Raw genomic sequence first — 12,185 nt, forward strand, 5'->3', positions numbered from 1 at the left:
CCTTCAGTGGCCGGACACGACCTTGGGCCTTTGTGGGCCGCCAGACTCCGTGCTGTGTACCCCAGGCCTGTGCCGCCCTTGAGAAATCCGAAACCCGCTGCGCCCCTGGAGGCGGCCGGGGCGGGGCCTCGGGCTGGGGCGTGGTATGAGGCGGGGCCTCGGGTCGAGGGACCAGTCGGGGGGGCGGGGCCTGGGCGGGAGCGCGTACGCAGGCGCAGGCAGGCTATAGGACGCAGCCCGGAGGGTTGGGGCGCGGGCGGTGGGGGCGGGGCCGCGGGCCTGGGGGCGGGGCCTGGCCGGGCGCGCGTGCGCAGGCGCGGGTCGGGAGGCGGCCGCGTGCTGCGGTGGTGTGCGCGCGCGCAGGCGGCGGGCGGGGCGCGCAGGCGGCGGGCGGGGCGCCCCGCGGGAGGCAAGGGGCGGGTGGCGGGCGCGGAGCCGGGGGCGGGGCTCCGAGACGCGCTGGGCGAGAAGGGCCAGGAGCTACGGGTCCAGGGGCGAGCGGCGAGCCCGGCGCGGAACCCGGCGCTTGGCACCATGGACGAGGACGACAGCTACGGTCAGTACGGCCCGCGGCCCGGCCGGCGGACGCCCTCTCCCTCGCTTCCTCCCTTCTCCGGCCCGGCGCCCTGCCGCGCCTCTGGCGGCTCGCGTTTCCCGGGGACGGTGGTGCCGGACGCGAGCCTAGGGCGGCCGGGCCGGGCGGGGACCTCCGCAGGGCAGGGGTCACCCGGGGCCCTGAGGCTGAAGGCTGAGGGGCGCTGAGGGGCCGGCGTCGGACTGCCCAGGTCTCCGGGGTCAGCGCCGGGGGTCGTCGGGCTCGGGTCTCTGGGGCCGGGTTCGTAGGACTGGGGTCTCAGGGCCTGGGTCTCCGGGGCGGGGGTCTCCGGCACGAGGGTCTCGAGACCGGGGTCTCGGGCGGGTTTCGCGAGGAGAGGGTCTCGGGGCCGCGAATTCGGGGCCAGGGTCTCAGGAGGGGGTCGCGGGCCTCTGTCCGGCGCAGGCCCGGTCGCCCCACAGCCCCGCCGCGGGCCCCCGCGAACGCTTAAGTTCCCCCCGGGCATTTTCCGTAGTTTCCGGCCCCTTAGGTGTTGGCAAGTTGTGTGCCCGGGTCCATGTCTTTGTTCAGAAACGAAAATGAGAAAACACAGGCAGCGAACCCGAAGTGGACAGGCTGCGACCAGGGGGTGCCATCGGGACCAGGACCTCGGCCAACGGCCACTCCAAGGCCCGGGTTGACGATCGCTGCCCGCCGTTCTGTGTGAACGGGCTGCTGGTCCAAAACGCCTGCCTGTGAAGCCCGAGGGGCGCGGAGAAACGCAAGTTTGCTTTCTCATCTGTGCACAGAGACGCGGCATAGTCATCACATCACACAGACAGGGAAAACTTGACAAAACTACCAGTTTCCAAATCCTCCACCAGCTAACCTGATCCTGGGAACTGTTGGCCATCGGCAGGGCATTCCTCCCTCAAATAGCTTCAGATCGCCCGTGTTTTAGAAGGTTCTGTGAAATGCTTTAGTTAATTTAACGTTTTATTCCTGAGAGATGAAAGAATGGCAGATAGAACAAGTGGTGAACTTTTGTGGTTTGGTAGCAGAGTACAGAGAGCACAGTTAAAAATGCTTGTGTGGCTAAAGGGAACCGAATCCTGCTTTATTGACTAATTGATATAGGTGGTGTTTGTTTCTTAAGTTCTGAGGGAGCAAGCTTTGTCATGGAGTATGTTAAAAGGAGACGGGTAAAGCATGTTGTTACGGTTTTCTGTTATTTATGAGTAAGTCATTGAGGAACCACTGACCGCAGAAAAGGTGGGTTAATGCCCCACAGCCCTGAGTGGCAGACAGGGGAATGGCCACCACTCGTGGCCTGAAGTCCAGAGCATGTGAGGGATGGGTACCCATCAGATGTCCCCTTGTTACCTTCCAAGTAAAAGTAGTGTGTGCTTTTCTTCTGTGGTTGAAAAAAAATCACCTCCTGGCTGGTCCCGAAGGATTTTTTGGCTCCTCCAGGCTTCTGTCTTTCTGCCCACCCAGGAGAAGTCTTCTCCAGCTTTGCCTGCTGCTGTGCCTTCTCTTGCTGTTTAATCTCTTGCAGATCCCAGTGTTCTGCCAGGATTTCTTCGTGCCCTCTTCTGGCGTTCTTACCTACCGGGCGAGGCAGGAAGCTGTTGGTATGGTTGCTTTTAACACAGTGACTGCTTTGCCACCAGTGGCATGAATTTGTGCTTGGACGGGGTGAATGGAAGCAGGGGAATATTTGTTTCCTGTGGTGGCTGTGACAGGTTAGCGCAAGCTTGGTGGCTCAAAAGAACATACATTTATTATCTTATAGTTCTGGAGGTCAGAAGTCCAGATTTGCTCTCACTGAGAGAAAATCAAGGTGTTTACTGGTCTGTGTTCCTTTCTGGAGGTCCTAAGGGAACGTCCATTTCCTTACCTTTTCCAGCTTCTGAAGGCTGCCCACATTCCTTGGCTGGTGGCCACCTTCCGTCTTCAAAGCCAGCAGGCAGCATCTTCTCATTTCTCTCTGACCTCTGCCTCTTCTAGTTAGGACCCTGTGATTCCATTGGACACACCTGGATATAGATGAGGATCAGCAACCTTAATTCTGCAATGGTAATCCCCCTTTTGCCATGTAGGGGTAACATGTTCGCAGGTTCTGGGATTGGGACAGGGACATCTCTTGGGTCCGTTATTCTGCTGACCACACATAAAGATGAGGAAGAAGTTCTTCCTTTCTTTCTCTTTATGCAATTAAAAAAAATCATATTCTTTGTATTTTGGAGGAAACAGAAATATTGACCTAAAGAAGATTCCCCACCCATAGGGTTTACCACACAAAAAGTACCTAATAGCTCAAGGTAATCATATGAAGAATAAGGCTCCCAGTTCTTTAAGGGTTTGCCTTAGTCTCCAGAACTGTCCATTTCTCTCCTAGGTTCTACAGAGAATTTACCTCAAAAGATAAGACAACTATTCAGATTCCACATTTCAAAAGGAAGTGCGTGCTACGGACTCATAAAGCACATAGAATGCCAGGTCCAGGGGTTCCCTCAGAACCACTGGTGGTTCATGAGTCAGCCTGGGACACTAGTACTGTTTTTAACATTGTATCTTTGGGGAAATGGGTTATGATTTCCAAGCTACCACCTTGGTATAAAAAACCTTTGAAACATAGCTCATTTATAATAAGCTAAAGAAAGAGAATTAGTCTTAGAGTTTCTCTGTTCATTGAAAGAGAATTTCGAAAACTCACCAGAAGGCCTTTCTTGACGGCATACTCTTTGGTGTCCTGTACGGACCCAGAGACCACACCACTGAGTTCGTCAGCCCTCTCTCCCGTATACTCCCTGTGATCCTGAATTGTTTATTCGGAGGGTCTTAACTCACTAGACCAGTGCAGCGTGGTTCAGACTGCACACGTGGTGTGATAAACTGTACTCTGGAGACCTATGTGGGGTGTGGGGGGGGGTGAGAAGGACAAACAAAAGTCATTTCAAAGCTTTTTTTTTTTTTGGAAAAATGTGGAATTAGGGATTTTCTAAATGCTTAATTGACACTTTAAGAAAGATGTTCATAATGCTTGTGTCTGGCTGGTCTTTATCCCCCGGCAGCTTCTTTCTAAACACTGTGGAGTAATTGGGAGGTGTTTTTTTCCGGTCATTTTACCTTCTTATTAGATGACTGTACTTCCTGGATGTCACAATTCTCATTTGCAAAAGGAAGAGGTATTTTTGCCTTCATAGGGTTCCCTGCCCAAGAAAAGACTCAGTAACTCTGTTCCTCTTTGTGACCTCTGAACTTGAGCAGACATTTTTAACCTGCAACCTGCCCCTTAATGGGCTTTCAGGCCCCTCTGAGATTGTATGCAAGAGTTTTTGTGAATGTGCATTTTTGGAGAGTCTTTAGCTTTAATCCGGTTCTCAGACGGCTCTGACTCTGGGAATTGCTGCTCCAGAGGTTGCCTGTGTGTTTGCCTGCCTCTCTCTTAGGACAGGTCTCGAGGTAGAGATGGGCGGGGTCCATCTAGTAGTAACATCGGAAATGTTAGTGGTGATGACTCTGACAAAATAATCCAATTTCTGAGCATGCGTTCTTAAGATCGTTGAACTCAGCGTGCCGTTCAAGGCTTTTACTTCTCAAACACAGATCTTAACTCCTCTCGGCTTTTATTAGCTTCAGGCTGATCCCTATCCTGCAGCACGAGGGAGAAGAGGTCTTTAAGAAATAAGCCTCTCTTGAGAGAGTGGAGATGTTGATCTTAACCAGGCACACCTGCCGTCCTCAGAAGATTAAAGTGAGGTGTTGGCAGTGACACGCATGGGCGCTGCCGCAGGATGGTGCGTGGGAGCCCGTGGCGTCTAGAGAGATTTGCTGTTTCGTCTTTGTGCCTCCAGAACAAGCCTGGGGCCCAGTACCCAATAGAAGCAGCTCAGCAACTGTTGAGGGAATAACAGATTGAACCAGGTTCCATGTGGCAAAAGTTAACATTCATCGAGCTTGAATTTTTGTCTTCAACCCTCCATCCCAACAGAAACTAGAACACTTTTCTGATTGACCCTGTGCCAAACCAGTTTTCTTCATTTTTCTATGATATTGATGACTTTCATTGTTTCTAGGGTAGTTCCACTCTTAGTGATTTGCGTTAATTGAAAAGAATACAATTACATGAAGTCAGGGCTTTCTTAGAAAATCTGGAGCATAAGGTTACCATAATTACACATTTTGTGGTCTTTAGGGTAGATTTCCAGGGGTGACATTAACATGTCAGAGGATATAAACATTTTGAGAATTCTTTTTTTTTTTTTTTTTTAGTGATATGTGGGCCTCTCACTGTTGTGGCCTCTCCCGTTGCGGAGCACAGGCTCCGGACGCACAGGCTCAGCGGCCATGGCTCACGGGCCTAGCCGCTCCGCGGCATGTGGGATCCTCCCGGACTGGGGCACGAACCCGTGTCCCCTGCATCAGCAGGCGGACTCTCAACCACTGCGCCACCAGGGAAGCCCGATTTTGAGAATTCTTGATGCGTGGTGCCAATTTGCTTTCCAAAAGGGCTGTATCAGTCTACCCTGTTCTTAGCCACGTATGGGGGTATGTGTTCCAGTATCACTGCAAATGTGCCACCGGTGAGGATTAGCATATGAAAGCTTTTTTTTTAAACTAATTTAATGGTTACAAATAGCACCTCATTATATCTGTTGATTACTAGCTAGGTTAAAAAAAATTTCTTTTGCATATTTGTGTATTATGACCTGGCTGTTCACATGAAATGATGGTTTCTTTATTTATTTACCTGAGATTAACTCCTTCTTTAAGGCCTCTGTTAAATCAGCTGATTTACGTTTTTCTCATTCTGATATTTTAAGCGTGGGGAAAATATATATTTGTTCTGATTGGGATTTGGGTCAGATTTTGACCATTTGTAGAGTCTCTTATTTACACTTCCTTAGTTTTTGTCTTAAAGATTGAAGATCTCTCAACCCATATATTGTCTTCTGGCCAGATACAAAATGTTTCCTTTAGGGGAGAAATTGCGAGTTAAGTGGCTTTTATTGGTTTGGGTTACAATGATAAATAGTTCAGTCTGTGGAATCTTAGGGTTCATACCTGCCTGCCCCTTTCTGAATGTCCTGGGTGTTAGTCAAAAACCATCTTGCCAAATAGAGTTTTTTCTTATGTATTTCATGCCTTCAAGATTAGGTAGTTCTCCAGTAAGAACTAGAAGGAGAGCGCCTTCTTATTCCAACGTGAGAGCAAACATAGAGGTTACTTGGTGGGGGAGGAGGGTGGGAACGTGTGTGTGTGTGTGTGTGAATGAGAGAGACATGAGGCAGAGGACGGAAAGCTTGAGCCTGAGAGCCGTGTGGCTGGTGGAGTCTCCACTCCTGTAGCCCTCTTCACCCCTTTCCTGCTCACTCTCCGAGACAAAAGTTGTGGACAGGGGGCTCTGAAAGAAAAGCACTTTGCCCAAACCTGTCCATCTGCTCCATTGCCACACTGCCTCTCGACTGTCTCTCTAATTATTGTCGCTCAGTTTCAGTTGCAATAATAGAGGTCTGGAGGAGGTGGAAAATTATTTAGAAATTTTCAAGAAGTGAATCCCACATTCTTTGAAACTGCTGGTAATGTTGTTTTCCTTCTCTCTTCCCATGGACTAAAAAAATGTAATATAGGGTGAAGGCTGTGTAGGGGATTTTTGTTATTCTTCATTATGCAAGATGCTGCGATGCTCTGTCTTTCTGCTTTTGTGGTGGTGAGATGGCTGTGAGCTGCTTCCTGTGAGGCTGGCTGCTTTAGCGAGGGTCAGGATGTCACCTTCCTTAGCCCAGTGCTTTCTGCGTCTTCCACTTTTTTTTTTTTTTTTTTTTTGAGTCTTCAAGAAGATTTCTATGGGAATTCCCTGGCAGTCCAGTAGTTAGGACTCTGCACTCTCACTGCTGGGAGCCTGGGTTCCATCCCTGGTTGGGAAACTAAGATCCCACGAGCCGTGTGGTGTGGCCTGGCCCAAAATAAAAAGGACGTTTCTATTTCAAAAGCATGCCTTTATCTGGCATTGTTGCAGTCTATATTGTTTTTTTTTTTTTTAATAAATTTATTTATTTATTTATTTATTTTTGGCTGCGCTGGGTCTTTGTTGCTGCACGCAGGCTTTCTCGTTGTGGTGAGCGGGGGCTACTCTTTGTTGCGGTGTGCAGGCTTCTCATTGCGGTGGCTTCTCTTGTTGCGGAGCACGGGCTCTAGGTGTGCGGGCTTCAGTAGTTGTGGCACGCGGGCTCAGTAGTTGTGGCTCGCGGGCTCTGAGCGCAGGCTCAGTACTTGTGGCACATGGGTTTAGTTGCTCTGCAGCATGTGGGCTCTTCCTGGGCCAGGGCTCGAACCTGTGTCCCCTGCATTGGCAGGCAGATTCTTAACCACTACGCCACCAGGGAAGCCCCTGCAGCCTATATTGTAATTATTAAAGTTGGGTATGAATGATGGAATGGTTTAATGCTATTAAAAAACTTTCCCCTTCAGTAGTCCTGAAACAGGCTTGGTTTCTGTGAGCAATTTATAAAGGCTTATTCAGTCAACAAGCACTAGTGACCACACCACGCAGCCCCTACTGTCACAGATGCTTCGAGCCGAGAAGGAGGAGACAGACGTGGAAGAAGGCTGTGAAGGAGAGTATTAGAGTGGATGTGACAGGTGTACGGGAAAACTCAGGCACACAGAGGAGAGCAGTTCTACCTGGGGTCAGGGTGGGACCAGATGGGGCGGAGGACAGTTCACAGAAGAGCTGGCACTTGGGCTGGATTTTGAGTTGAGTTGGTGCTAACTAGGTGGATATGGCGAAGAAATACATTTCATGCAGAGAGATTGAGCAGAGGCCAGGCGAATGGAGTAACCGGCTCCTGTGGGGAGCTGCAGATGGTTCTGTGTGCCTGGGGGGAGGGCGGGGAGGGTCCCGAGGGCTCCTGCGTGGGACCCAGGACTTTCTTCTCTGTGCCACGAGGAGCCATGAGGCGTTGGGCTGGCCTGTTTCGAGGTGATGATTTTGCATTTTGGAAAGATTCCCCCGTCTGGTGTGGTGCAGCTGGGCAGCGTGGAGCCCCTCTGGGAGCTGTTGCAGGCATCCGGGCGGGGTAGAGGATGGGGCCTGAGTTAAGGCAGTAGGTGTGGGAGGAAGGGGGGAACGAGCACGAGACTGGGTAAGGACCTGAAATTGATAGGATTTGGTTGCCAGAGTTTGGGAGGGACAGAGCTTCGAAGGACGATAAGGAAACAGGATGAGGCTCGGGGAGACCGACCACTTATAGAGAGTGTCTAGACTGAGTGAGCAGAGTGGAACGCAGGAGCTCAGGTGAGGACACACTGAGTGGAGTCATGAGGTTCGTACGGGCCTTCCACGGGGGGAGGTCCATTTAGGCAGCTGGATTCGGAACTGGAACTCAGGGAATTACCAACACACCAGTGGGAGTGGAGGCAGGGAAGGGGTGATGTGACATGCTGACTGAGAAGAGGTCCAGGGTCGTCATCTTGGGCGTGCCACCGTTGAAGGGCTGGGCAGAGGAAGCGGCCCGAAAAGGAGACTGTGCAGTTCTATATATGTATATATAGAACTCTTTTAAGAAACTAGATGAAATGGGGGCTTCCCTGGTGGCACAGTGGTTGAGAATCTGCCTGCCAATGTAAGGGACACGGGTTCGAGCCCTGGTCTGGGAGGATCCCACATGCCGCGGAGCAACTGGGCCCGTGAGCCACAACTACTGAGCCTGCGCGTCTGGAGCCTGTGCTCCGCAACAAGAGAGGCCTGCGCACCGCGATGAAGAGTGGCCCCCGCTCGCCGCCAACTAGAGAAGGCCCTCACACAGAAACGAAGACCCAACACAGCCAATAATAAATAAATAAATTTATAAAAAAAAAAAAAAAAAAAAAGAAACTAGATGAAATGAACAGAGAGGGGGCAGCATCTAGAAGGCAATGCAGAATGGAGAGGCTTTTGTTTTAAATGTGGGGACACCTAAGACTGTGTTTTAGACTCTTTTTTGAAAACTACTCTGAACCAGTCTTGGATTAAGGTTTTCATAGACCATGTGCTGTGAACCCCATGTAGGATGGGGCTCATATTTCATTTTGTCTGTTGAGGCTTTTACACACAGCAGCTGCCAGACTGCATGTGTTTGCAACCTTTTTAGCTTAAGTTATTTCCTCTTATGATCTCTGCTTCCCTGAAATACTTTTTCCAACAGCCCTAATGATTGGAATTAAGAGAGTGTTTTGATTTTTAGCTGTATTCTTGCATTTTCAGCTGCCTGCTTGACGTTTCCCCCGGGTATTCTGTCATCTCAAATTCAGCATCGGAAGGCGACGTTCTTCCTCTCTCCCTTCTACTCTCCTCTCCAGACTCCCCCTCCCCCCCTTTTTAAAAAAACTTTTATCCCCATTTACTTATCACCCCAATTACTCATGCTTGAAAAAATACTTGATTCCTTTGTCTTTCTTGCCTTCTAAATTATTTTCCAGCTCTCCATCATCTGTCCATCTATTCATCCCATTTTCATTATCTTCTTTGTGTCGGGGCATTTTCTTGATGCCGAGGCTATGAAGAATTTTAAAATACGGGCCCTGTTTTCAAGAAGCTCACAGTGTAGGGGGGTTGATGAATTGAAAAATTTCAATGAAGAATATATGACAGATGCTCTGATGAAGATATAAACAAATGCTGTGGGAGCCTGGAGGGTTCTAGTTTTCAGTGTGTTTTGGGTGAGATATACTTTTGAGTAAACCACCTAACTTGGGGATGAAACGAGGTGGAAGCATTGCAGAGCATGTGTTACCACTATAACTATTTTTGCAGCAGCAGTTAACTGCTTGCTCTGCGCTAAGTTCTCTGCTGAACAAACATCTTCTGTACATTCTTGTTGAGTCCTCACAGTAATCCTGGCTGGGGAGAACAGTGGCCGCGCCCTCTTAACAGGTGACAAGATAGAAAGGTTAAGAGATTTATTTATAAAAGGTGACCTGGCTGATGAGTGGCAGAGCTGGCACTGGAACCAGATTCTCCGACGGCAGAGCCTGTGTGCTCACCACTTCTGCTGCCGGCCTGCTTGTTCTTTTTTTTTGTTTTGAATTTTAGTATAGTTGATTTACAATGTTGTGTTAGTTTCAATATACAGCAAAGTGATTCATTTATACAAATATATATATTCTTTTTCAGCTTCTTTTCCATTATAGGTTATTATAAGATATTGAATGTAGTTTCCTGTGCTGTGCTGTACTCTAGGTCCTTGTTGTTTATCTGTTTTATTTATAGTAGTGTGTATCTGTTAATCATAAACTCCTAATTTATCCCTGCCCCCACTTTCCCCTTTGGTAACCATATGTTTGTTTTCTGTGAGTCTATTTCTGTTTTGTAAATAAGCTCATTTGTATTTTTTTTTTAGGTTCTACATATAAGTGATATCATATGATATTTGTCTTTGTCTGTCTGTGACTTCACTTGGTATGATCATCTCTGGGTCCATCCACGTTGCTGCAAATAGCCTGTTCATTCCTATTTCCTATTATTTCACACCCCTCTCTTCACTTTTACATGCTTATACATGTAAAAGGTATACATACCTTGTATACTTTTTTTTTTTTTTTTTTTTTTTTGCGGTATGTGGGCCTCTCACTGCTGTGGCCCCCCCCGTTGCGGAGCACAGGCTCCGGACGCACAGGCCCAGCGGCCATGGCTCACAGGCCCAGCCGCTCCGCGGCATGCGGGATCCTCCCAGACCGGGGCACGAACCCGTTTCCCCTGCATCGGCAGGCGGACTCTCAACCACTTGCGCCACCAGGGAAGCCCCACCTTATATACTTATATACTTTTTATAAACTTTCTAAACTTTCTGTTTTTCTCCCGGAATTAGGAGTTCCAATTCCATGAGTTCTGTGTCTTGATACACTTTGGTTACTTTTTTGGTTAAAACCTATGTTGCAGGTTATTAAACAGATGTATATTGAAAGAGCCCATTGTTAATTTTAGGGTTGAGATTTGAGGGGTTAGGTAGATCATACAGTAAAGCCTGTTTCTTCCTCCTAGTCTGTTGGGTTGTGTTGGCTTCTCCTGTGGCCTCTGGTAAATGGGGGCTGGTGTGGCGACAGGAGTCACGCTCCTGGCCTTTGAGGGTCCCCTGGAGCCAGACACGTCCTATGGTTGGGCAGCCAGAGTTTATATGTGAAGCCCAGGTAACCAGGTGAAGGTTAATACAGGAGTCCTGCCTCCTGCAGATCTGTCCTGAAGCTGGCCTCTCAGCCATTTCCAGGCGCCTTCTAGTGTGGTTCCTCACCTTTCACCCCTTAGGACGAAATAGAAGAGCTTGTTAGAACAAATGTATGGACGCCAAGGAGGGAAAGTGTTGGGGGGGTGGGGGGTGGGAGCTGGTGGTGGTGGGATGAATTGAGAGATCGGGATTGACATATATACACTAATATGTGTAAAATAGGTAACTAATAAGAACCTGCTATATAAAAAAATAAATAAAATTCAAAAAAATAAAAATAAAGAAGAGCCTGTTGAGAGAGGAAACCCAACAGTGAAACAGGAGACTGCTGTGATGGCACAGTATTTCTTCAGGGGAATGATGGTACCTCCCAGCATCACCCCCCCTCCGCCACTGCTGCTCTAACTTCGTAGTTTGTGCCTCCTGTCAGGGCCTTGTCCGTACGAAAATCCCCTAGAGGGGTCACCGAGGATTCTGGAGCAGGACTTCAGCTTTGCAGGCTCAAAAAGACTTTGGGGCCTAGCTTCCTAAGTGAGCATGCTGATTTATGACGGTGTTTGCAGGAGTTTTTGAAACCAGCCTTTGGTCATTTGACTGCTCGTAGCCCAGCTGCGGGAGCGCCTGCAAGAGGGCTGTGGTTCAGGACACCCAGGCAGTCCAGGACCCCAGCGTCCTCATTCTCACGCCTCTTGCTTTTCGCCTCCTAAGTCTCACCTCCCCTGGACCATCACCCTTGTGTCAGGATGACACCCAACAATAAGGTGGGGTTGGAGCAGCTCCTGAGCACCCTGGGCTGTCGTCTCAGAGTCCCAGACCTCGTGGTCACCTTAGTGGCCGCGTCAGGCACGCTTCCTCCCCGGAGTGGCTCTCCTCCTTCATGGTGACTTTTACCGGTGGTGGGCAAGGGTGACTTCTTCAGCTGATTCAGTAACTTTGACAAACACTTCCAGTGATTTCCCCCAGTGTCCAGACAAAGCATGGAGGAAATGAATTTCTGAAAAGATTGCAGGGTTGGAATGGAGAGATTATTTTGTGGGTTTACAGTATTCTCAGAGAAACAGGGATTCTGCCCTAGCCTTTGTGGTCTAGCTCCGGAGGCACACCTTCTGGGCCATGGTCTCCAGGGAGGCCCTTGAAGACCTCTACACCTCTGCTCTCTCCACTCGGCCCACTGCCTGCCGGGATGCTTCCCACCCGGACGTCCTCGTGATCAGTCCCCTCACTTACCAGCCTTGGTTTAGGTTCCCTTCCTCCCAGGGAGGCTTACCCAGATGTGCGTGCAGTTAATTAAGCAGCCTGCACTGCATGCCTCTGCCCCCCAACTCTGCTTGACTCCCACCCCCTTCCCCAGGCACTCATCGCCTACTACCGATTACGTTTATTACATGTGGCTGGGCTTCTCCAGCTGAAATGGAAGCTCCACGGAGACAGGAATCTTCATC

General features: G+C 49.6%; 1 protein-coding gene across 2 annotated transcripts in view; it reads left to right on the top strand.

The window, feature by feature from the left end:
* CYTH1 (cytohesin 1) overlaps positions 1 to 12,185 on the top strand; it is a gene marked incomplete at its 3' end in the record, with an annotated part of 375,946 nt that overhangs the window by 296,242 nt on the left and 67,519 nt on the right. Inside the window, exon 1 of one of the 2 annotated variants that reach the window (XM_079724491.1) lies at positions 7,588 to 7,615. The exons of the other annotated variant lie outside the window; for it this stretch is intronic. Of the gene's footprint in view, positions 1 to 7,587; positions 7,616 to 12,185 lie in introns of those variants that run through there. 2 annotated transcript variants of the gene reach the window in all.

Source organism: Hyperoodon ampullatus, assembly GCF_949752795.1.
Source record: "Hyperoodon ampullatus genome assembly, chromosome: 19".
NCBI classification, from domain to species: Eukaryota; Metazoa; Chordata; class Mammalia; order Artiodactyla; family Ziphiidae; genus Hyperoodon; species Hyperoodon ampullatus.